The sequence below is a fragment of the Elgaria multicarinata genome, chromosome 2 (genome assembly GCF_023053635.1).
Source record: "Elgaria multicarinata webbii isolate HBS135686 ecotype San Diego chromosome 2, rElgMul1.1.pri, whole genome shotgun sequence".
Lineage (NCBI taxonomy): Eukaryota > Metazoa > Chordata > Lepidosauria > Squamata > Anguidae > Elgaria > Elgaria multicarinata.
The window spans coordinates 67043968-67070514 of NC_086172.1; the positions used below are offsets into that span (position 1 = coordinate 67043968).

The 26547-nt window shown below is 41.4% G+C and overlaps 1 protein-coding gene across 1 annotated transcript in view; it reads right to left on the minus strand.

The window, feature by feature from the left end:
- The window catches only part of KALRN (kalirin RhoGEF kinase), a 559448-nt gene that overhangs the window by 452782 nt on the left and 80119 nt on the right, over window positions 1-26547 (minus strand). The window lies entirely within an intron of this gene.

Sequence of the window (26547 nt, forward strand, 5' to 3'; positions counted from 1 at the left end):
CACCCACATTGTGCTGTCAGACGGAAATAATAATATTTATTATTTATGGAGTGTCTACTTCTAAGCTTTGCACAAAAACAATAAAACTGGCAGGCCCTACCCACGAGGTACTTATCCTCTGGTTAGGCAGCCATGTGCATATTTCACTGGACAGGGTGGGCGGGGAAGAAAGCCAAGGACACAGATTGACTAAATTTCACACACTGATTCAAATAATTTGTCTGCAAACCTATATAACAATATAATCTGGTTGCCAAAATGTTACATAGGACTATCCTCTGTATGTAGAGCTAGCTACACTTTGTCATATCTATATCTTGTGTGTTTAGTATAGAAACTAGAGATGGATGGTTCTTCCTCTGCTCACCTTAGATTAACTCAGAAATGATCCAAGTTCTTCTCCCCCACTCCCCCAAATTAGGAAGGACTCAGATAGTTTACCTGAGGCTCAGAAAAATGACTCCCTGATTAAGGAAGTCCAAAGGTCGCTCATGGAAGGGAGAGATTTTGTCCCTCACCCCCAATTTCACAAGAGGCAGCTCTTCAAAACAGCCCCCCTAAGGCACAATTTCTTTGCTGTTTTCCAAAAGGGGGTCATTTGAAGGGCTGCCTTGGGGGTGAAACTGCTGGTGTGAGGCTAAAGTCTGTTCCCCGTAGGTGGAACCATGGGGCAAGAGAGTCCCCTATCCCTTCCCCCGTTTTCCCAGGGCCAGCCTTTCAAAGCAGGGCTTAAACAGGAAAGTCTTTTTCAGCTTGGATTTCCATTTATTTATTTTTTATTTATTTATTACATTTTTATACCGCCCAATAGCCGAAGCTCTCTGGGCGGTTCACAAAAATTAAAACCATCATAAAACAACCAACAAGTTAAAAACACAAATACAAAATACAATATAAAAAGCACAACCAGGATAAAACCACGCAGCAAAATTGATATAAGGTTAAAATACAGAGTTAAAACAGTAAAATTTAAATTTAAGTTAAAATTAAGTGTTAAAATACTGAGTGAATAAAAAGGTCTTCAGCTGGCGACGAAAGGAGTACAGTGTAGGCGCCAGGCGGACCTCTCTGGGGAGCTCATTCCACAACCGGGGTGCCACAGCGGAGAAAGCTTCCTTTGGCAGGGGCTCATGGAGAAGGGCCCCTGTAGATGATCTTAAGGTCCGGGTAGGTACATATGGGAGGAGGCGTTCCTTCAAATAACCTGGCCCCAAACCATTTAGGGCTTTAAATGTCAATACCAGCACTTTGAATCGGGCCTGGACCTGGACTGGCAGCCAATGAAGTTGTAAAAGGACTGGCGTAATGTGATCTCGCCAGCCAGTCCCTATTAGTAAACGGGCTGCCCTGTATTGTACCAGCTGAAGCTTCTGGACCGTTTTCAAAGGCAGCCCCACGTATAACGCATTGCAGTAATCCAAACGAGAGGTTATCAGAGCATGGATAACTGTAGCTAGGCTCTCACTGTCCAGATAAGGGTGCAGTTGGTATATCAGCCTAAGCTGATAAAAGGTGCTCTTTGCCACTGAGTTCACCTGTGCCTCAAGTGACAGTTCTGGATCGAAGAGCACCCCCAAACTACGGACCCGATCCTTTAGGGAGAGTGCAACCCTGTCCAGGACAGGGCAAACATCACCTCGCCGGACATATGAACCACCCGCTAACAGTACCTCCGTCTTGTCTGGATTGAGTCTCAGTTTGTTAGCCCTCATCCAGTCCATTACCGTGCCCAGGCACTGGTTCAGAACAGTCACTGCCTCACCTGGGTTTGATGCAAAGGAAAGGTAGAGCTGGGTATCATCCGCATATTGATGACACCTCAGTCCACATCTCCGGATAACCTCCCCCAGCGGCTTCATGTATATGTTAAACAGCATAGATTTCCATCCAAGCCAGAGAAGAATTCGGAAGCTTCAAATGCTTGCCTTTTCTTTGAGACATAGTGTCATATCTAGCCCTCCTCCCCCTGGGTTGGAAGAAGGTGTTTCAGGTGATCAGTCAGAATCAGACTCTTAAGTAGAGGAGTCGGCGCCCGAAACAGGCCAGCCTGTACCAGTGGGGGAGACAGCTCTCATGGGCTCTTCACCAGCTGGGAGTGAACCTTCTCCAGAGCTTATCTCGTCAAGGGCAAATAATACACAGTCAGTGGGAAGCTAACATTCTTCAGAGGGGGAGAGCACGAAGAGGTTAGCCGATCCTAGAGTACGCCACAGACTAAAATGGGCGGAGCTAAAGGAAGGTGAGAGAAAGTCGGCCCGGCTGGCATCCCATCAGAAGCTGTCTCAGAACTAGTCTCTCTGAAATTAATGCACTTGGGAAAGGGCTTTCCATTCTTCTTGAAAAGACAATTGTTTCACTTAGTTTGTATAGTTTTCCCTAGGGGAAAGTTCCTAGAGATTAGACTCTCTTCAGGTGGGAAGAGATGTTCATTGCTTGAATAAAGCTTTGTGGATTACTTAGCAGGCCTCGTTATTGTCTCCCAAGAAGGCAGGAGGTTTTGAGAAACACAACAAGAATTACCATTCCCCAAAAGTTCCTTTCCAGGTCTAACGTGGTTGGTGTGTATAACAGAAACAACATGTTACATGTGGGGATACACATGAAAAGTCACCACCACAATAATACTTTACCGGTAATGGGTCAGGAACCTATGGGTCCACGATATACTAACCTCTTCTGAATAGCCACTTCTGAAAATTAGAGACAAAGCATTGGCTCCATGTGCCAAATGAAGGACAGGAGACACAGACACACCAAGAGCACTCTAAAGGTAGATAAATCAATGAGGACATAGATTTCAGAAGATAATCCTCATGAGTTTCAAGCTTCATCAATGTTTAAAGACTTTAATTCTTCCCAGTTAATACATTAATTGTATTGGCATCCGCCTGCCTGCCTTGAAAAGATTTGAGGGCCACTTCTGCCTGCTCTTTTGAGTAAGTTACTCACCTCATAATACAGAAGAATTCCCTGCAGAGGGAACGAAAAACCCTATAGGATTAGGCCTCAAAGAACACAAGCAATTCCAGTTAGTGGAAGAGAAACATGCATTGATTTTCCCGGAGCCAGCATCGACGGTTCTGCTTTCAAGCCAGGAAAACAGCTCCATTTAGGCCATCAAGGCAAGCCAGTCCTACGTCCACACATTAAGCTTATGGCAGCCTGGCCAAAAAAGAATGTTTATGTTGAAATGGTACAGATGAAATTTTACACAGGGGGATTTATGCTGTCAAAGCAAAAATGTGATCGTTACGGCCTGTGCAACGAGATTAGTAAAATATCAATTAAGGCCAAAACTGCACTTTTACTCTGAGCTGCTTGGATTAGATTGTGACTAACGAAGGGATAAGAACCAGTGTTTGTTTATCCTAATCACATTTCAAACATCGGTGCGTTCTATTATCCTCTCCCACACAGCAGCCGCCACCAAGGACAGTATTCATTCCCCACTGGCCTCAGAAGGCTCCCCACCCGCCCCTGCCACAGAGCTCTTTTCCCAGACCTGAATCCCCGTCATCCCAGCCGCTTTCTCTAGCTCTGCTTTTACAGCAATTAAGGAAACCCCACTTAAAATCATCTGTAAAGCCGAAAGGGCAAAATTGGATTGTAATTTACACTCGCACAAATAAACACATATTTGCCTGTCTTGGCATTCAGTTGGGCAAACTGGTGGGAATCTTTTATAATTAGGAGTTAGAAGGATGCTATTATGGAAACTGTGTGGTTTGGTAATGGTGGACTAAGTAGCTTTAAGAGATTTTGCAAGACACGAACCAAAAACAAGAGCAAAAACGAATACCTGAAACTTTCTAGACCGCTTATATGCATTCAAACAGGGTACAGAAAGTGGTGAAAATATCAGAACTTAGTTTTGGATCATTTATTTGGTTCAAATTTTTGTAATGTATTTTTTACTTTTATTTTTACTACTTATTTCATTTGCAAAATGCAATACCACCATTATCCAAAACTATTTCATATTACCCAGGAAGCGCAAGATTATTTTACGAATGGAGAACTGAGGCTGAGAGTGTGTTAAGTCTATGACCACTCACTAAAGCTCCACTCAGGTGTTATTTAAACTAGTTAAACTCACATGTGAGCAGTGACAGGTCCATGCCAAGTAGCCAAATAACTCCACCCACAGGCGCCAGGGCAAACAGTGTGAACATCTGCGGGGGTAAGGAGAGGCCTTCTTGTGTGCGGAAACTCCCATGTAAGCCCAAAATCCTATATAAGAATACAGTAGTGTAAGGCTTATTACTCAAGGCTTACTCAAGGCTTACTCAAGGCAAGGATGGTGGTGGACATATTGGCAAATGCTCCAAGGCAGTGGAGGAGGAGAAAATTTATTTATTTATTTATTTATTTCATTTATATACCGCCACATAGCCAAAGCTCTCTGGGCGGTTTAAAAGCCAGCTTTTAACATGTGGAGGAAGAAGGAAGGAGGTGAGCTTAAGACCTGACGGGAACAAGCAAATGTCATTCAGTGGCAATTGGTATGAGGAAGCGAGGGCCAAACGTCCTTGGTTGCGTTGAAGGAAAGTAAACGTTTGGAGGACTGACATAGTGGGACTCAAGGAACTGTATGTTTTGGCCTCAGACTACTAGTGCCCATGGCGACATGGGCTTTACATTACTAGTTATACAGGCTACTGTTATAAAATCACATTTTGTAAGTCTGGGGTGATGTCCATCAACACAAATGCATGCTCATTGCTCTTGCAGTCAATGAAAAAGGTTAATATTGAGTAAAAAAGGAGTTTAGCCACATACAAATGTACATCGAAGGCTCTCTTCCAGCTTTATTTATTCACCACAGATAGCTACTGCTACCATCACCACCAAATCAGTAACTGAGTAAGGAACTTCAGAATTTAGAGAGGACAACCCAGAAGTCACCAGGGTTGAGAAGGTTTCTGAGAATGTCAAAAGCTTCTGAGATTACAGACAAATGTGAGAAGAAAGGGGCTATTTAGAGCAGGGATGCAGAACCTTGGGCTCTCTGGGGCCAAATCTGCCCCTCCAGAGTTCCCCAGATGGCCATGCCCCCTTTCCTGGCCCCAACCCCTTTTCTCCAACCACTGATCATTTGGTAGTTTCCTGAATTTTCTGCATCCCCCTCCCCCATTCTAAAAGGTTGAAATGTTTTTCCTAAGGCATAATTACAGTAAGAGCTTACAGCTAAAATGTGCTGGTGTTTTTGGCACTTGGGATCCATAATTTTGCCTGTGCCTCCCACCCACTGGAATGTGAACCTCAAGAGCATCTCAGAAACGGAATGAGGCTTCAGGCTGACAGAAGTTCTGCACCCTGATTTAGAGGTTAGCTAAGGAAGGCAAGTGAGAGGTAGGAAATTTGTTAAATGGTGAGTACCTTGCTTTTCTGGGTTGTTTGTGGCACAGTAATAAATATCCCTCCCATTAACTTCTCATCTTCTTTTTTCACATCAAATCAAATAAAACTCCATATCAACTGGAGCCCTCCAAATGGATGGCTCCTAGTGCTACCAATCAAAACCAATGTGGAACTATTCTGTTGTTTCCTCCTTTAAAGTGGGAAGAAGCACTGGGAAAACATGGGAGAGCTACATATTGAAGACAACACCGCCTGGACTGCTTGTAAAATTCCATAAATGAGGTAGTGCAATTGCACAATAGAAGTCTCATCTGGAAAAATACCATTTTGATTTCTTACTATGAAATCAAAGAAATCCATTGTACTCATCTAGACAGATGAGATCTCTGAAGCAATTATACCTTAAAACAACCTGGCACTCCTCAGATGGGCTGGATCCCATCATCTCCACTCAGCATGACAGTTGGCCATGGCATCTGTAGCTGATGGGAGTTGTAGTTGAACACATCTAGAGGGCACCCAATTTAGGAACATGACGTAAATGTTAACAGCATCCTACAACAGAGGGTATCATTAAGGGAGGGCATAGAGCACTACACCTTTTGCCATGTTTCAGACCACATGTGGTTGTTCCTCAGGAGCACCTACATTATTAGGTATACAAAAAGCAAGCACAACAAATGTCCTTTTAAACTAAACTGATATCCACGACCTTCAATTTAGGTTAATCCTAAACCCACTTGTTAGGAATTAAGTCCTACTGAACTTTGGGTGAGTTACTTATTTACTAATTATGAATAGGATCACACAGTAAATCCTGAACGTGTCCAAAAGCAGACCTCATGAGCCTTGTGATGAGTCCTTGCCCCATATTTTGCCAACCCAGTGGCTTTCTTATTAATTTTAAATTTGCATTGGATAAAACCATGTGAACAGACCTTCTATGGAGAAAAGAGAAGCAGGCTTCATCTTTCTTCGTATCTGTACTAGATTTCAAGCTGGACATCTGTACTTACTTAACCAATGTTTCCCTTCACCAAGTAGCCTTGTACATGTCATATATATATATATATATATATATATATATATATATATGCAAAAACTTCAGGGAGAGCGGGGAATGCAGCCAAGCTACAATTTAATTCAACAGAGAGAGCCTTGAGTAATATAGATTGCAGTGCATTTTTAATTACAGTGAATAGCTTCTACTCATCTTTCCCAGCACAGCCATCAAGCTACAAAGAATTCAGCATATCCAAGCAGCTTTATATTCGTAAGTTTAATTATATTTTGCAACAACTGGCTCTAGTTCCCCTAAACATCCAGCAGGAAATATGCTTTATATTATAATATTAAAGTGAAGCTTCTTCTTGATTATTTACATCTGATGAATAATGCCTTCAATCAAAAAGTACACACATCTTCCTTTTTCTTTTCTTTTTTTGCTTTATGCTGAGACAGATACACTTAAAATAGCTTTGAAAACATGGATATTATTATTACCCAAGCTCAAAGATTTAGTTTAGGGTTCTTATAGCTTTTTAACTGAATGCCAACACTTTTCTTCATTGCTGAATCTTGGCATGACTCTGCGATTGCAAACACAGCATTTCAGTGGCTAAGGCAGACACATGTCTGATGGTTCCAGGATATTTACAGTTGTAACCAATAAAGAGAGAGAGGGGAACACTGATTTTAATTAAACATCTAATTGCTTTCCGAGACAACATGAAGAAGCTGTGATTGCATGAAATTCTGCCTGGCCCTTTTAAACAACAGAGTTGCCAGCAGTGCTATTGTCTATCATCTGTTGACTGGATGGTTATAAATAAGTGCTAAATCATCAATGCTGTTAACGTCATCTAGAGTTTTGCAGTCCAGCTCCAATGTAAACAAGTTCTTTTTGTGTTCATCAGGCCTGTAGACTAAGCTTTTAAAAAAGAGAAACTGCACACCAGACAGAATCATACACGCAAGCACACACACACACACTCAAAAAGGACTAGATTTTCATTTGTATTCATCTTACCCTTCCTTGCCCTAGGCAGCTGCTTTTCATAGTCACAACTTTTGTCTATTAGCTCCAATTGTTCTGCTCCGTTATCCCCCTTCCGACAGAGTGTTTTTGCAAAATTCAGCCACTTCTATCACCAGTTCCATTCAGACTCAGGTCTGTGTTGTAAGTGACCCGAAAGTCCTTTACAAAATAAAGTTGCCAAAATCTTTCCTAGACTCCCAGCCACAACAGCACTTCAACTGGGGCCTCTGAGGTTCTTAGACAAAGAATTGGTCTTACAGTTACAACTTCTAGTCTCTGAGTTATGGAAATGGTAACTTGAACAACTTTTAGTGAGCAATAAATACCTTTCCCAGATGGGTGAGACTGCAGCAACCCTCCTGCTCCATCCTTCATGACTCAGCATTTCACTAGGTAATTCCAAGATCAATCATAAGCACTTTTTGCACATTTTTATTTGGATCCCCATCTTGCATCAGCTTCCTTACGCATTTATTTCAACAGTTATTGTTCGTACAATAGTAAAACACCACATTACAGTCACATGGGATCAAATGAAAGCTGCTAAGGAAACTGTCATTGATTACATTACTTTATTAGATTTTACAACTTAAGTTAGATTGCAGTTGAGTAATGCAATTGATTTGCGTAGTCAGTATAGATGTGATAGCAGATGGTACCTTTTTTCGTACTTAATACAGTCATTCTGGGACTAGGGAAGGAACTTTCCAAGTCAAATCCCATACTAACATCCTAATGTGTTTCCAGCACAAAGTAAGGGCCAATGCACACAAAAGACAGACAACACAGAGAGAACCTTAAATAGTTCCCCATAGCAGTTACTTCAACGCAGCAAGTATATGGTGGCCATTATTCTCCGTGACGTGTCACCACAAATTTTTTTCTTTAGCTATAAGTGTCTCAAGAAGATGATGCCCCATGGATTATGTCATGAGGAACCATTTAAAGATGTCTTCATATGGTGGCCATTACGCATGCATCCGCCCAAAGAAACAGCACATCATCTGTTTTTTAAAAAAGGATTTTTTTTTAAAAAAAAGATTTTTTAAAAAAGCATCTCCATATAGCATACACATGGATATCTCATCTCTTAGGTCTATGCACAAATGGCCAAAGAGACTATAGCAGTCAGAAGACAAATAGCTACGTGGCACATTGATATTAGTCTTTGAAACTGTTTAGAAACATGCCGTGTTCATGTTTTGAACATGTCAAGTATACAGATGTGGGTTTTTTTGCATTCCTGTTATTTTTAATTCTCATTTTGTTTGTGTGTGTGTGTGTGTGTGTTTCTCTATACACTGTATCTCAGCCTGTGCATATATCCAACATGTATACATACAATACTCACCGCCATCTTTTCAATATACCTCATTCTTCTCATGAAGTGAGCTCTTGAACTACAAAAACTCCTGCCATAATAAAATGTGTTTTGCCTGTTGAAAGGGCACCTAAAACCACTTAACACACAGTTTAGACCCAGCACTTAAAAACTAACATTAGAAGATCTCATTAGATACACATATCTTCTTTCTCTCCTTATTTTTGTAAGTATCTCAGAAGAGTTTGTTTCTAATGAACTGTTATTATCCCCTTTTTATATACAATAGCAAAATGAGCACATTAGGATTATTATGAGAAAGCTAGGAGAAGAGTCAAAAATAGCTCAGACTCACCCAATGTAAGAGCGTTGGCCATGTCAAGAAACAGCTTCATAATGAAATCCTCTATGGCGCATGAACCTCTAGCCCTTTACGTTAATGCATACTTAAGTGTTCTTGTACAAGTTGCCCCTGCTCTGAAATGTAAATATCTTAAATCTATAATAGGGGCATATCATACTGCACACAGTTCAAACTCCAGCCATTAGTAATTAGCTGTGTCTGCTTACTAATAACCCGGCCTTCCCAGAACTCCATATCAGCCTATCTGAAGAAAGTGGGACTATTTTGCCACAAGATGTTTAAATTCTTGTGAAGTCTGTGACCCTCCATTTGTTTCAACCATTCTCTCAAAGCAAGGATGTATGCAAGTGCAAGGTTATCATCTTTAGAATGCCCGTGAGGGAAACCTCTCATTTGAAAGGACTCCTATATCCAAATCTACCTGCATATACAAAGTTAATACATTAGAGAGAAGGCTAGCTAGAAGCCATGTTCTTCTCGGCATATTAGTTCTTCTCATGAGAAAGGGGCTCTTTCAAATAAGTGTTTCTCCACATACATTCTAGAGCTGGCACAGTATTATGAACACTATCCCATGAACCTCATAAGCAAACGATAGGTTAAAGACAGTTGCTAAGGCATTGAGGTATAATCACCTACTGCTACTTTCTGGAATCAGCACAAGTAGGAGCAGAACTACTGTAAAACAGTGTCTCCAACTCCCAACTCATGCAGATGGTCCAGGAGAATACTGTGGTCAACAGTATCAAAAGCTACCAAGACATCCAGTAAGAGTAACAGTCCCTTGTTCCTTTTTTGAGGAAAATCATCCATCAAGGTGACCAAGGCCAAATCAACAAGAACAAGAAAGAAGCAAATGATTACATGGCTAATCAATTCTGCTGTAAGGTTGTCATGGAATGGTAAACATCCAATAGAAAAAGCAAGAGCAACATATATATTTGACCAATGATCAGAACTTCAGTTAACCAAATCAGAGCTCCAATGAACCAAAATAATCTGAACAGTTTCCCTGTATACAGACTGCAGCTACAAATAAGCATGTGTATGAAATGAAGGCAAGCACAGCGCATGGATCTTCTCTGTCAGTGGTTGCAGAAACTCTGGAAATGAAACAGCTGTAGAGAACTACACACACAGTGGGCTCTTGTAAATTTAAAGGTGTGCAATGCAAAGAGCAATTGTTTCACAGCTTGCACAGCACAGCAACTAGCCTCAAGGCTGCTTTCCTAATTGATGTTCTTTCACCTGCACTAAAACAAATCTGACTAGAACAATATAAATTTAAATAGCTGCACTGCCTAATGTTTACAAAAGCTTCCATCCTTAAACAGTGAAAAGAAAGAACTAAAACAAGGAAGAACGTGAGATACCCAGAGCATAAGTACAGAGGCTAAGAGAAGTTGCTCTGATATGGTGAGTCCCTAGTTTAGTACAAATGTCACCTAAACCACTGGGCTTCAGTCCCTCCCCACAAAACCTAATCTGTAATATGGGGATAATATTACCACCCCATCTGACCGGAGTGTTGTAAATAAGGATTACTGTGATAATGGATGTGAAGCACTTAGGAAAACTAAGCCAAATGTTTCTTGATGTGGAGTCTGGGTGAGGTTTAACAGTGCTCTGATTCAAAAGGTTTGCAAGCTGATTTTTTTTTTGGACGGGGGTTGGGGTGGGGGAGAGCCTCAGAATTAGCAAGCTTTGCATAGAAAGCACAATCAATTACACAAGAATAAAAAGGATGTTATGAAGATTAGAGATCAGTTAAGGAGAATCTTAGTAGAACTCCATTGGCACTGTGCAGACAATTATTAATTGGAGATTAGCTCTCAAGGGAATAGGACTGCATTCACATGAACATAAAAGAATTTCATTAAATAGAGAGTTTATTCAGGAAGGAATGATTTTACAATAGGACTACATAGAGCTGTATTTTCCCCAGGAGGGTCATGTTTAGAGTTCTTGGCTCTGATTTTTATTGATCAAAAAGTCACATTCAAGCCCAATGCCAGCACCAAAACACGATGGCCCATAACCTAGACACCTGGCCACTTTGGTCATACTAAACCTATACATATAACCTCACTTTTACCTCATTAAAATAAGTGCCATCTGCATACATGACAACATACTCCTCCAGTGAGATCAAACGACATGATCTTTCAATTTATGCTAGGTGATCAAAAATGGAAGAGGCAGTACTAAGAGTGGTGTTTTACTCCTAATGTTCCTGGCTTCTCACCACAAACTGGAAAAACTTAGATCTTCCCTGGGAGCATTTTCATGACCACAGGAGAACATAAGAAGAGCCACGCTGGATCAGACCAAAGGTCCATCTAGTCCAGCACTTACCAGGAGGAAAGTGTATCATTGCTATTATCCACAATTTTAGGAAATCGGCTCTGTTCTGTCAGTGTCACATGTTGGAGCATACCATCCCTAAAACCCAGCTTTTCAGCTGTTGAAAAAAAATACTTCCAGGTTGAGGGTGGGGGACAGAGTAGAACCAAACATCATCAATGAGAGAGGCTTTTCCTCCCTGCTGCTACATTTTTATGAATGGAAACTAACTAATACACTAGAAACATAAAGGCAAATAAGCCCCAGTCAAGGAATTCAAGCTCCAAACCCTTTTCCTCTTTCCTGCCACTTCTGCCTGCATGCAATGACAGCGTCCCCTCATCCTGATCTCATGGTAGAGTGCTACTTTGATACAGCGCAAATGTGCATTTCTGGAATTGCAAAGAGTAAAAGCTCTCTGTTTGCAACTCTGAAAATGTGCACATCCAGAAGTGCATAAATGTACAAAGCAAAAAGGAAAAAACTGAAAGGAACAGAGGTAACAGCCAAAAAAGGGGAAATGTGTGTGTGTAGGGAGGAATTCTCAATTTTCCACGAAGAAGGAAAAATCCCAAGTGGTCCTGGGCAGGATCTGAAGGCTCCCTATGCGAGCACCCTACCATCACAATTTCGCCCCATTCCAACAAACTGTCATGGAGTTATAGCTTCCTATCTGTTTTTATTCCAAACATTATAAAAGCAAAATAATGCAAACATCAGAGAAGCTAAGTAAAGCAAACATCAGAGAAGCTAAATAGCACAAACATCAGAGAAGCGAAGTAATGCAGCAATAAGGAAGCACATAATCACAGCTCTCAATGAGAATGGGCTATGAAAAGGAGTGAATGGCATGGGAAAGGGTCAGCCCACCCCGTGACCATGTTACAGCCAGGTAAAAGAGGCAAGCAGAGGCTTTAATGCGGAGGAATGGGGCATATTGCAGAGGAAGCACCTGGGAGCCGCTTTAACTAAAAAGAATGGAGTAAAACAACTCTCCAATACTGCGGCTTTTCGAGACGGAAGTGGCTGGCTGGGAGCACACTGGCCATGACGTCATGTGCTGCAAACTACCTTACAACACACCCAAGCCACAAGAAATTCCCCATGAAGATAGCTCTGCTCTGTACTATTCACAGAAGCAACAGTTACACTTGAAGATGGCTACGCTTATAGATGGACGAATTCCGATCCACATTAGTCTGCAATTTCTAAAATACTGGCATGAAGAATTGCACTGAAATTCATATTTAAATAACTATTAATGTGTGTTTTTAAAAAAAACACAAGCAAACAAACCATAAGCATAAACATTCAGGAAGTATGAATTCAATGGATAATTAAGTTCTGATCCCCACATTATTCTGGAAGATACAGGTACGGTCAGCTCATACTGGAATACATGAACATCAAATTCCTTGCACTTTTAAAAGATAAAACTATACTTCTCTACTTTGAACTTCTAAGGACCAAACTAGACATTATATGCAAGTGTGCGTCCACTATTTTATTTTATTAAATGGAAAGAAAGCTTTGGAGGTTGAATATTTGGAAGGGAGGAATGGAAGGGAGGCAGAGATATTTTACCGTTTTCTACCAGTTATTTCCCCCTCCCCCATCAAAACAGAACATGCCAAGGTTTCTTTTCTCTCTTGAGGAAAAACAGCCAGGTGGGGAGTTAAGCATCTGATCCCTACCTGCCATTCGGCCACTGCTCATAGCAGACCCCTGAGACTGCTTTTTATTTAGGGAGAGGGAGAAATGGAAGAACATTAGAGATACATCTACAAGTAATTTTCAAGTTTGATCTTCAGAATGAAATGTACCAGGGTCAAGAGAGGGCTGGACATGAAACAAGCACACGTGTGTGTGTGTGTGTGTGTGATATTGATATACATATATGCTCTTCACAAAACAGTGAAACATGACTACAGTGGAAGATTGAAAATAATCTTCCAAATACTGACAAAATTACAAACTGTTATGAACATGGTGAAGGGAAGCTGTGGACTCGCTATTAGTGAAGGCACCAGCACGAACCAATAGGTGTCCATGAACCCCTAGACATTGATATAATGAATAGCAGTCTCAATAACAGCAATAGATATATTGTCAGGGCAGGGAAAATATCCTCACAACATGCTACCTTGAAAGAAAACATATGGAGTCCACATAAATAATAATAAATACTCTTTATCTTAACTGTCTTAAAAAAAATAGATGCAGAGATCCTAAAAACAACAACACTGAAATGAAGTCCCCATCTATTAGATGCTTTATGTATCAAGAGACAGTGGTTTGTTTTACAATATGTCAAAATAACTTTTCTGTGTTCTTTCTTTTTGCCTGCATGTAGACACGTTTGAGGTTGTACACCAGGAATCTTTTTCAGTTACTTCACATTATTAGCTTCCAGTAATGCTCATCCAAACAGTATTTCAAGCTAACATACAATTTAGATTAGGCCTGCATTCCTGTTCTGACATTAATCTTAGTTATTTTTAAGTTCCAGCTGAATCTACTCGCTTTGGAACAATTTAGTTTGAAGGACATGCTGGACAGAATACTGTGTGAAGAGGCCAATTTGCACAAGCCTCAAATGATTCTGAGGAAAAGTGGATGGAAGACTCGCCTCCTCCAATTCAACAGACCACCTAAAACAAATAAATAACTTTCAGAATGTAAATTGCAAAGGAAGCCACTTGCATTATGTGCATTGTGCCAGTCCACCCACAACAGTCCCTTCTGCTACAGTTCAGTTGCTCTCTTCAACTCCCTTCCATCACTGGCAGTTAAAACTAACTGCACCCCCCTGAAAAGCTGTGTTCAGCATTTAATTTTTTTTTTAAAGTGCAGAACAAACATGCAAAAAGATGGAAGAACTTTTTTTTTTTAAAGCGCTCCATAACACAGAAGAAAACTCTTCACTTATTTTACAATAGGCAGGCACTTGTTGTATTGGACTTATTCTTTCTTCCACTGACCGCAATGAAAAGTTTTCCTTTTTAAAGCTGCGGAGATACAGATAATAAAAAAATAAAATAAAAGGGGGGGAGGAGGAACAGCTCCGTTCCTCTCCTCCCCCCCCATTTGTTTGGGGTTTTTTACTTTTAAAGAGCAGGGAAGTTTGCACTTGCGTTCCTTCCAGTGTAGATGCTAGGAAGGAACGCAAATGCGGGAGCAAGGCGCCTCACGCTGCCAAAGCCCCGCTGTAATGGGGGCCAGATTGGGCAGGCCTCACTTCCCATACCCCAAAGATGACAGAAGACAGACCTTCTTGGTTAACCTAGCTTTGCTTCTTGTTACTAGATGGAAAGAGGTCTGGGTATTTTTTTTTATGTGTTTACATATATTACATGTAGTCATAGTCATTTCCCAGCAGGGCTTATCTGTCAGAGCTTTAATGGGAAAGAAAAAACGAACAGAAGACTGCAGAGCCATTTCAAATTAGAAGGGAAAGGACAGCAACCTGGTGCAATGCAGACCACAGGGAGAGGTGTTTAGCCAACAATTGGGGCAGGGAGAGGATGCTGTCTCTTGAACATGAGATATTTTCTAGGAGATCTTTAATTTGGAAAGAGAAAGTAACATCTCCTCAGCCTGGCTCAATTTTGTACAGTTGCATTGGCAGTAATACAGCAATGACTAGCTAGAACATATAAACTTTCTGCCAATATTTCTTACACAAATAGACTATGGCTCTTTAAAATGCATTCTGCTCTTGAGTATAATCAAACAGATGCTGTCTATTGGTACTATGGCTGATAAACATCAATATTTATTATAATAACCAGACAAATATCTATCTATCCATCTATATCTGGCAATGGGTTTTTCAACAAAGACCGTACCACAGCAGAATATTTAATAGATTGATGTATGTGTTCATTCTACAGGAACATATATGTATACATTCTGTCTTAATGTAAGTGTAAAATATAAAATATAATATTTCCTTACTAAATAGTAAAATATAAATAATGAAATGTTATATAAAAGTACTAAGTAGTACCTGATGCCAGAGAAATTTCTGTCATGTCTCTAACATGAATATTAGCACTGTGATCTTAAATATAATTTACGTGAAATCTCATCCCATTCATCTGAACTAAGCTTCAGCGAGGCTAAAGATGCACAAATCTATGGCAGATAGCCTCAACACCTTTACAAGAGAAGGAAAAACAGGACAAGAATTTGGAATAAAGAAGCAGTAAGAGGACGAAAGGGTGCTTAGCCCTGTTGCTGCATGCAGCTCTAAGGGCCTCCTTGCTCCACTCCACATTTCTACCTTCAAAACAGCTTTCATTTAAAAAGATGATATGTGTCTTAGGCTGCAATCCTATACCAGCTTCCCTGAGAGTAACCTCCATTGAACTTAATGGGGCGTACATCTGAGTGGACATGTGTAGGACTGTACTGTTAGTTCTTTGTCATTTTAAACCCAGTTCGTTATCTATTGTGAGCAATTGTTAGTTATTTTTATGAGCTCTTTTTAATTTTTGAAGACTGGCCTCCACAAGATACAGAGGTTAGCCTACCTAAGAAGTTGGTTTAATGAAATATCCACTAAGAACATGTCATTAAATAGTAGAATTCCCTCAAGGCTCTCTGCCTTCATGACCTGGAATGACAACTCTCTATTTTTACTTAGCCAGTTATATGAGTATGCCCTGCACAGCTCAGGTCTCTCACAGCAGGGACTCAATAAAACTAAGTAACAAAACAAGCACCAGTGAAAGAGGTATGGGAAAGTGTCAGTAACAAGTATAAAAGAAAGCAAATGGGGTGACCCAAGTCAACCTTGCTCTGCATTCTAGGGGGGAAATTCCAAATAAAAACAATGCAAATGAAATTTGGTCAAGGTTCAAAACTGGGGAGAAGAAGGGAAAAGGCAGGCAGCATGGCCAACAGAACTTCATGTGGCTTTTCATGTGTTAAACCAAAGGAACCTTTATGCCTGGGTCACTAATTTATTGGTGTGTATATCATCCAATATATTGCTAGGCACTTTTACAGCCTGCATCAGGAAGAGGAACAGATACAGCAGGGACTATACGTTGAAACACTTAACAAACACATGCAGGAAAGTCAGACAAACAACAGCAATAACATTACAATCGATTAATGGTGGACTATATCCTTAATTCCACCTTCCCCAACTTGGTGACCTCCAGATGTTTTGGACTTCAATTCCCATCAGCCCCAAGCAGCATCAGTCATGGCAAGGAATTCTGGAAGTTGTAGTCCATAACATTTAGAGGGCACCAAGTTAGGGAAGGCTGCTATATTTCATAGGCTCCATTCAATTTGTATTTTCATATTCTGTCTTGAGCTGAAATAAAATATATGAAATATACAGGGTTTTTTTTAAAAAAAATAATTAGTCACCTATTAACATAGTTTTTTTGGCGACATGCAAAATGATAATCCATCTTTCTGTACATCAACCTTCACCAACATGATACCTTCCATATATTTCGGACTGCAAATCCCATCATCCCTGACCAGCAACTCTAAAGTATTGTTTGCCCATATATTTCAAAGCTCAGATGCTGGTTTTGGTTCTAAACTATGGTTAGGAGTCTGGTTGATGTGATATTTGAACTGAGCCTCTGCCACCCTTCCTAAAATTTGCCCTACGTTTCATAGACTTCTTATTCTGCAGATGATTCACTGAATTCCATGAATAAACATTACAATTGCTTAGGTTTACTGCCCAGAAGGAGCAAGAGGTTAGGTTAGGATTAAGCAAACCTAACTTATTTATATATATTCATTGAAACAAGCAGTTGTATTTAAAATCAGCTCTTGGCTTGCACAGATGCAGAACTGGTGTGGGAGGAGATGAAACCAACTGAGCAGCAAAAATGCCAGCTGTGCCAATTTAGAGCAGGCCAGGTGGCAACCACAGGATTATACAAGAGTAAGAGGTTTGTGAGTTATAGTCAGACTATAATCCTGCCCCACTGACCCAATTGTTGTAGCATCGAGGATATTTTGCACATTCAGCATCATGCAGGCTTAGATCCACACCTGCATGCAGAGAAGTTTATACATATGGCATTAATTTGCAGCTCTTTTCTAGCCCCGTTCCTGAATTTGACTTACTTATTAAGTAGGAATGGCCAAGATCCTTATCACAGCAAAGCACAATTTACAGTAATTGAGAAGAACAGAAAATGATCAGTTACTACAGAGCCATAACAGAGTCATGAATCTGGATATAGGCCCTGTAAAACTTGTTGCAACATTGCCAACCTATTCGGGCCAAAAATCCATCACCGAAGCCCTTAACGTACATTGTTTTTCATGAAATAGTATTTCAAAAACTTTATTCTAACCAGGGACAGAAAATAGTGTACGGAAAGAGTTGAGAACACAATATGTTTAACATCAGGCCAATTCACATTTATGATACGCACACAAACAACCCATGACTGCCTGTAAAGCACTTGTGGCCATGTTCCACTTAGAAAAGCTGTTTGTGAGAGTGGCCATGTCCATGTTAGGCCATTGACGTGGTGCTGTGATTTGTGTTATTGTGGTGGATCCTAAACCTGGATCTGATTACAGATATTGTGATGATCAAATGTGTAGCCCTCAGGTGGAGTTACTGCTTTCTATAAATGCTAACTCTGTGTGAGTGCAGCTCACTCACAAAAGTTTTGCCATCCTCCAAAGGAATTTCAAAGGGAAATTCCAGCATGAAATAGTTCAATTAGATCTAATAATGTGATGATGATGATGATGATGATTCTATTTGTGTCGGTTTCGGTAGAGACACTAGTTTTCTGACTGCCCCACCACAGCTGTTAATTACATGGTAATGCTAAATATTATTGCTGTTGTTAATGGTCACTGTGTTTACTTTGCATAATTCAAGCTTAAATTGAATCGTGGCAGACTGCATTTTTGAATTTCATTGCCTTTTAAACCCGCTGTTTCCCCGTGCATAGGTAACTCCCAAAGGAAGATAACACTTCATGTGTTTGATGAAGTGGACCATAGTACATGAAATCTAATTCCACAATCAATTTGTTATCCTTTATGGTTCTACAAGGTTCTTTGTTTCTATACCATTGAAAAGAATTTGTCAGACAGTTGTTATCAGTAGCTCTTTATAACAAGTCTTTCTCCACAAATTTCTTCTGAAGCACATTTAACATTCCAGAGGAGTTAATTCTACACATGTGTTAGCTCAACAAAAGAACATGAAACACTGTCTCCTAACTGGATGTTTGAAGTTTTTATCACTAGGCTTTTTTTGTCTTTTTTGCAAAGTGTTTTATTTGAAAGCCATTGTGGTGCAGGGGTTAGAGTGTTGGACCAGGACTCAGAAGATCCAGGTTCTCGTCCCCACTCAGCCATGAAATTCACTGGGTGACTTTGGGCCAGTCACAGACTCCCAGCCCAACCTCCCTCATAGGGTTGTTATGAAGATAAAATAGAGAGAAGGAAGATTATGTACACCGCCTTGGGTTCTTTGAGGAGGAAAAGGTGGGATCTAAATGTAACAAATAAATATAAATAAAATTCTTCACTGGTTACCTACAGCCCCGGAGCAAGCTCTCTTGCGACTTGAGGCAGGAGAGAACACATGCTGCCATCACAATTTCTGCTGAATTGTGCCCCCTTCTCGCTCCCTGAGTGTCGTGATTCCAAGCCCTCCCGCCAAGGTGTGAGACAATAAAGAGGTCTGCATGTAATCCCCAAAGCTTTATTCAGCCAATAAACATCTCCTCACACCTGATGGGAGTGTGAATGCTAGGAGCTAAGTCTTAGTAGCCTAACAAAGCAAAGCAGTTACCTTTCAACTAAAATTGAGAATTTCTCCGCAGTCCAACCGGCACTTTATCTCAGGGAGGATCTTTTGAGAGGCCTCTGGTGAGTGGTTACCCAAGGGACCGCCTCCCACCTCCATTCAACTTGGCCCACTGGACCCTATGGCAAACTCTGTGAACTGTTAACTCTGAAGTCCCCTCCCCCTCCAATAGAGGCTGAGTTTCCAGAGACAGGAAGAAGATGGTCTCTGAGCCTTTGGCATCCTGTCTGATAAGCTCCTGGGAAAAGTCTTGGAGAATCTCCTTCCCAGCTTCCTGTTTTCACTGGTCTTGTTTCTTCTTATTCTTCAGATTCTGAGTCCGATTCAGGCCCCCAAACCCCTTCCCCCACACTAGGGAGAATAGGCCTGATCTTTACACTGAGGCATTGTGCCCCCCTTCCCCTTACCTTTGCTGTCAGAGCATCAGCTCTATAGAGAGATTTGCGGCCAGGAAAAAGTGGCAGCGGGGCTCTCACGAGAGCTCACAAGGATCTCACAAGAGCTCACCCAGTTATTGCAAGACTCAGGCAAACTTTTGCAAGAACCCCACAATCACGTCTTCCAAGCACACAGCTCTCCATAGAGCCAATGCAGTGGTGGTACAAATAAAGCGGGGACACGGCCTCTCTCTTGTGAGGTGCAAATAATGGTGCAAATGCCTGCACCATTACAGCAGCTTATCACAAGAAGAAGCTCCCCGGTGTTTGAGTGCCAACAGGAGGAGGTACTGCAGTTCAACTTTGGTCATAATAAAATTTCAAACTGTTTCCTGGCTCCTCAAAGCTAAGCAATTCATCTTTTAACATGAAGATCCAGCCACTCTCAGATTGGGCAGGCAGATACGGGCAGTTTGTCAGCTCAGCAGTGTATCAGCTAAGCTTACCTGGCTCCCTCTACAATGCCTACTGTTCTTCACCTCCCAGAGTCTGTCTATCCATTGACAGCCAGCCTTCTGTCTACCTAACCCACCCATGACTAAGCTTCAGATCAGAGGTGGGCAACTTGTGGCCCTCCAGATGTTTTGGCCTACAATTCACATCAACCCTAGCTAACACAGCCAATGCTGAGGGATCATGGGAAGTGTAGTCCATGACATCTGCAGATCATGGGAACTGTAGTTCACGACATTTGTAATCCATGATAAGTTGCCCACTCCCACTTCAGATGGTAAAGGTGTATCCTTACTAGTCAAGTTTTTTATTCTGGGACACCTTAAAAGCTTGGGATATGAAGGGAGGGCTTTTACAGGCTTTTTTAATAGCATGATCTTAACCACACTTACACTTAAGTAAATGTACTTTGGATTGAAGCCTTAGAGGTATTTTAATTTAAGTCATTGGGTAGCCATTGTTACATACAAGCTCAGATACATCCACTGCAGAAAAGTCTCCCATACTTGGTAGTGAGCCACATTTAATCATTTCGTTTTCTTATAACTAAATTTAAAACAGACTCCCCAAGTAATAAAAAAAGAAAGACTTGACTGTTTGGAATTTTAACATGTGGCTTACATCCCAAATATGCAGGAATGGTCATGTTCACCACTGTTGGTCTAGTCTATTTGGCAGGAAAGTTGTTCTTCCATGTTCCACATGCCACAGAATATTCACAGTGCTACCACCTCACAATGCTGCCATCTCTGTTATATGAATGCATTCTCTAGGGAAAAATAATACCCAAATCCTCAAATAATAAGTAATTCTGAATTCTCAATCACAGACATATTAGTGGAATGGACTCTCAGTTGTGAACTTTATGAAGTGGCTATGTGTCATCAGATGAGCATTTTATCGCACGCTCGTTACTGCCAACTCATTTTTTTTTTGTGGGTCCTTTTGATGACGCGGTCCACCTCCCACGTGTCTCCCACCCCTTCTGCTCATTTTCCTGTTGCAAAAAAAGACCTGGAAAATCCGACTTTGTTCAGCTGTAGCAAAATGTGCCACCATTTTCTGCGGTGTGCAGGAGAAGCAGTGGGATAAAAATGCCCAATGAATGGGCAATGTGGTGATAGTTTACTTCCTCTTTCTTCTCTGTGTAAAGAAAGAGGAAGTACTGTGGGACAGAAGTGGTGGTGGTGGGAAGGATGGTAAGGAAATGCAATTCACCCCACCCCGTCTGATGGCGCTCTATGAAAAGCCATCATCCAATGGAGATTGATAGAAAAAGGATGAACACACATACTGCCATCTACTGGACCCTATTTTTCAGACTTCTTCCCTCCAAACTTTGGATGCATCACACAACCTTTAAAGTGTAATAATCACCATATGGTGATCTTTTAAAATTTGTAAACTGCCCAGAGAGCTTCGGCTATGGGGAGGTATATAAATGTAATAAAATAAATAAACAAATAAGGTAACTTTTCAACATCCATATTGTAAAGTGATCTGGTAAAAGCACCTCCACATGAAAAAATATAACCCGCAACTACCATGATCACAAAATCCAGCAAAATCCACACATGGACACAGAAGTTGGGAGGCCAGAAGTGCTTACTGAAAAAGCACTGCCAAGCTTGAGTCCCCTGAACTTGAACCTCCAAGCCTGCACCCTACAGGTCACAGCCCTTGAGTTGGGTCCATCAAGGGACCAGCATCCTCACCTCCATGGCCCCTCACTCCACAGAGTCAGCTTATCAAAGCACGCAACTCCCCTGGTGCTACAGTATGAGGCAATGCGAGTGCTAGGCCAGAGGGTTACCCATTTAAGGCTCTGCTTAGACTTTGTTCTTCTCACTGAATATGGATATTCAGGAACCAATGCTCTTTCCCCAATAGTACAATAAATAGACAATAGTCATATCAAGCATGCATATAATAAATGCGAGGCTGACTTCTCCCACAAAAACTGATGTCAGAAATTCACAACCCTTCTTCATGCCAGAAACTACTTTGACAAGATTATTATACCAACCAGCATTAATGATAAAGCAAAAGGAAGTCATAGGATAACCGGATAATAAAAGTGTCACTATTAACATAGGGTCATAACCCTGAAGTAGCTGATCTTTTGTGTGCTCTTCTGCCTGGAGGACTTGGATTTACCAACAGCTGTTCCAAAAGCCATGCACGGGTTAAAGAGGCCAAAGACACTGCAATAAAAAAGAGTTAATCATTTTGATTTAATTTGCAACTGCATAAGTTGCACTTTCAGCAATGTGCAGTGTTCTGGACACCTGTACAGCTGCTAAAATAAAATATGAACGGGCAATTATGATAAACATGTACTGTATGTAGAAATATGTACTCTGTTTAGATAAGAATTAGAAGGACACTCCCCTGGATTGCAGATATCTTTAAGGACTCCTGGTCTTTGCTTATTTTAATAATCCTAACGAGATGAGGTGATGGTCATGACCTAGGATGGCTTTTTTTTAAAAAGGATTAGATAAACACAAGGATGATACCTATTGACAGAACTATTACACATTATGACTAAATGGAACTTCAATGTACAACGACAGTATACTTCTATATGCCAGGGGTAAGAAGATGGTCACAGCCTAGATAAGAGATTATATAGATGTGAGTATTTAGCAGGTCAATATTGTATGACCTGATCAAACAAAGCAATTTGCATGTTCATATATAATAATATTTATTCAGAGGTAACCCTAATGATTACAGTAGCACTACTTTTCCTTTCTTTGTTTTCTCAATGCTAATGTTAATGTTATAACCTTATCTTTTTTATCATGAAATTTTATTTTATTTTGAAGTAAAGTTAACAAGATAAAGGCAACAAAAAGAAGCACATACATAATAATAAATCAAGATCACCAAAGAAACAAAGGAATTCACTAATTATAATTCTTAGGCCACAGCTAGACCTATGGTTTACCCTGGGATCATCCAGGGTTCGCCCCTGCCTGAGCACTGGATCCCCTGTGTGTCACCTAGATGAACAGGTTTGACCCCTGGACGATCCAGGGATTAACCATAGGTCTAGTTATGGCCTTAGTCTATAACTGAACAGGCACCCACAAATAGGACATGATGCAACAGCACCCTCCCACCCATGTTCCCCAGCTACCGGTGTATATAGCCTTACAGCCTCTGATGCTGGAGGTTGCACTTAGCCATCAGATCAATCCAAATCCTAGAGCAGGTGGCCTAAATAAGAAGAGGGCAGTGCAAGCTAAAAGCATTGCACTACTGTGCCATACTAACAATGTCCTAGTAAAAATGGATCGTCTGGGTCATAACTGTTCTTTAAACACTATGCTTTCATTTTCTGCATTTAAAGAAGTCACTCCACATCCAGAAAATCAGGCTGTTGTGAGCTTCATGTGGCGTTGAATGTATAATCCCTACAGTCTTCTTAGCCAATGAAGGCTTCTTTTTTTTACATGTTGTAGGGGTTCCCTCCTCCCCAAGACCCTGACAATTTATTATTTTCAACATAAACTGTTTAACAAAATCCAAACATTCCATATAATAAAGAGATGCAGCTTTTCTGGACCATCTTTTGGCTCCTCCTTATAGCCTCCCACCAAGAGTACGTAATTGTTCCCACTTAAATAGCAACATGTGCTTCAAGATCTTGATGATAAATTACTGAAAAGGAAATAGCCTTTTTTATTGTAGATGGGAAAGTATCCAACCACCAAATAATGTGAAAAAACATGCTGGCCAAATAAAAGAAGAAGAAAAAAATCAAACAGATTATTTTATAAGCCAGTTATTTAGGGCCCCAGTTTCACTAATGTACAGTACTGTATAAAGCAGTGGCTTGGTTCACATGTCATGGCAGCAATTCCTGGGTTGTTTAACCTAGGAATTGTGTGGATGAGAAGAGCATGCTCAACATGCCTTCACCATGTGCTCCCCGTTTCTGCTTTAACAACCCAGGAATGCCCATTCCTGAGTTTTTCATGATTTTTGAACCCAGGAGTCTGGGCTGTCTGTGAGTTAAACAACCCAGACTTAATCCAACAATTTGCCATGGTTGTTGGGTTGAATCTTGGTTGTTTAACCCATAAACCCCTCAGAGTTTCTGGTTTATCACTTCATAAAACAACCCAGGAACCATATCAACGCTGATGATATGAGGTCAGCAATCTCCTTGGTTATTAATTGAAAGTGGAAACAATGAGCATGCAGCTCTCACATTCCACTTGTCCCTACAATTCCTGGTTTAAACAACCCAGGAATTGCTGCCATGACATGCAACCTGGATTAGCGACTTATACATTTGTCTATACCTCATGCATTTGCTGTGACCTTATTCAGCATCAGGGCCATCTGGTACAGTACTGGCTTGTGTTGTTGAGTTGACACCTGCATCCATTTCTGCACTGCCACTCGGGACTGAGCCATGAACTTGAGTGACTGAGGGAATGATTTTGTTTGCCCTCAAGCATTTATCATGCTACAAAATATATTGATGCCTGTTGTGTTTCCAAGCCCTCCCTCTGAGATGCGAGACAACAAAGAGGTCTGCCAAACAATCCACAAGACTTTATTCAGCAAATAAACGTCTCTTCTCACCTGAAAAGAGTGTAAACGTTAGGAACTTTCTTCTAGGTTAAAACTTGGCTAACTAAGGGCCTTGCTAGACCTGGTGGAAAATCCGGGGGAGAGGAGGGGAGACCGCGCGTTATGAATAACATGAGATCTTGCCCTTTTTATTTTTAAAGCGGCTGCAGCAGCGCAGGAGCCAGGAAAGTTAAGTAGGTTTTTTAAAAAAATTCTCCTTCCCCACCCCCATCTGCGATCTCCTCCTCGGCCCCGTTCTCCTTCCCCCCGTACGCTATCTCCCCCTGGCCCCGTTCTCCTTACCCTGCCCGCCTGCCCACGATGTCAGATCCCCCACCCGCAATGTCTGATCCCCCGCCCAATGTCCCCCGTACGCAATTCCTTCCGATGTCCCCTGGGTCGCAATTCCCCCCGATCTCCCCGGCCTCCGTTTCCCACCCATCCCATGTCCCTACCATAGCCCTGATGGCCGCAGCGCTCCTGTGGAGTGCTGCAGCTCGTCTGCCACTTTTCCCGGCTACTCGGGAGTAAATCCGGTAGCCAGGAAAAGCGGCAGACCTGGCTACATGCCTGTGGTCTCGGGCTCAGCCCGAGACCGCAGGAAAAACCGGGCCTGAAGCGGTGCTGGTTACTCCGGGCCCAGGGAGCGTTCACCCCTGCCTGAACCCGGGATACCCTGTACGTCATCTGGACGCACCGGGCTAAAGCCCCTTCTAGGAAGGCCCTAAGCTAGACAATTGTCCTTTCAACAAAAGGGAAGGTTTTTCCCTAAGCTTCTTAACTTCAGAGAGGATTCCTCTGAAGAAGCCTTTGGTTATAAGCTAGCCAAGCTGATTGCCTCTTGCCTTCTTTTAGCTCTGCCTGTTTGAATCTGCAGTGGACTCTGGGATCGGTCAACGCTGAAGTCCCTTCCCGCTCTGAGGTTTGCTGAGTTCCCACAGACTCTGAGATGTTAGTGTTTTCGCTGATAAAGTCCATTGAAAATTCATCCCTGGCTGCTGAAGAGCCTGGGAGAATCTCCACCCCTGCTTCCTGTGTAGGCTGGTACATTTCTAGTCCTGTTTCTTCTGGTTCAGAATCTGATTCCGATTGATAGCCTGAAACTCCTTCCCCCACACTAAGGGGAACAGGCCTCATCATGACAATGCCCATGCTGCAATCCAAGGGTGGCATTTCTTCTGTTCTGGAAAAAGGAGAAAACTTGTTGTAGAAGGGCATGACTTTTTCTTCTCTCTACAGAATCACCTACTGGAACACTGAGATAGAATACAGCAGACTTTTGTTTTAGAGTTGCATATTAGTCATCTTGCTATTATTATTATTATTTATTTATTTATTTATATAGCACCATCAATGTACATGGTGCTGTACACAGTAAAACAATAAATAGCAGGACCCTGCCGCATAGGCTTACATTCTAATAAAGTCATAATAAAACAATAAGGAGGGGAAGAGAATGCACCAAACAGGCAGTATAAGAGTCAGAACAAAATCAAGTTTTAAAAGCTTTAGGGAAAAGAAAAGTTTCTAGCTGAGCTTTAAAAGCTGCGATTGAACTTGTAATTCTCAAATGTTCTGGAAGAGCGTTCCAGGCGTAAGGGGCAGCCGAAGAAAATGGACGAAGCCGAGCAAGGGAAGTAGAGACCCTTGGGCAGGTGAGAAACATGGCATCAGAGGAGCGAAGAGCATGAGCAGAGCAATAGTGTGAGATGAGAGAGGAAAGATAGGAAGGAGCTAGACAGTGAAAAGCTTTGTAGGTCAACAGGAGAAGTTTATATTGGATTCTGAAGTGAATTGGAAGCCAATGAAGAGATTTCAGAA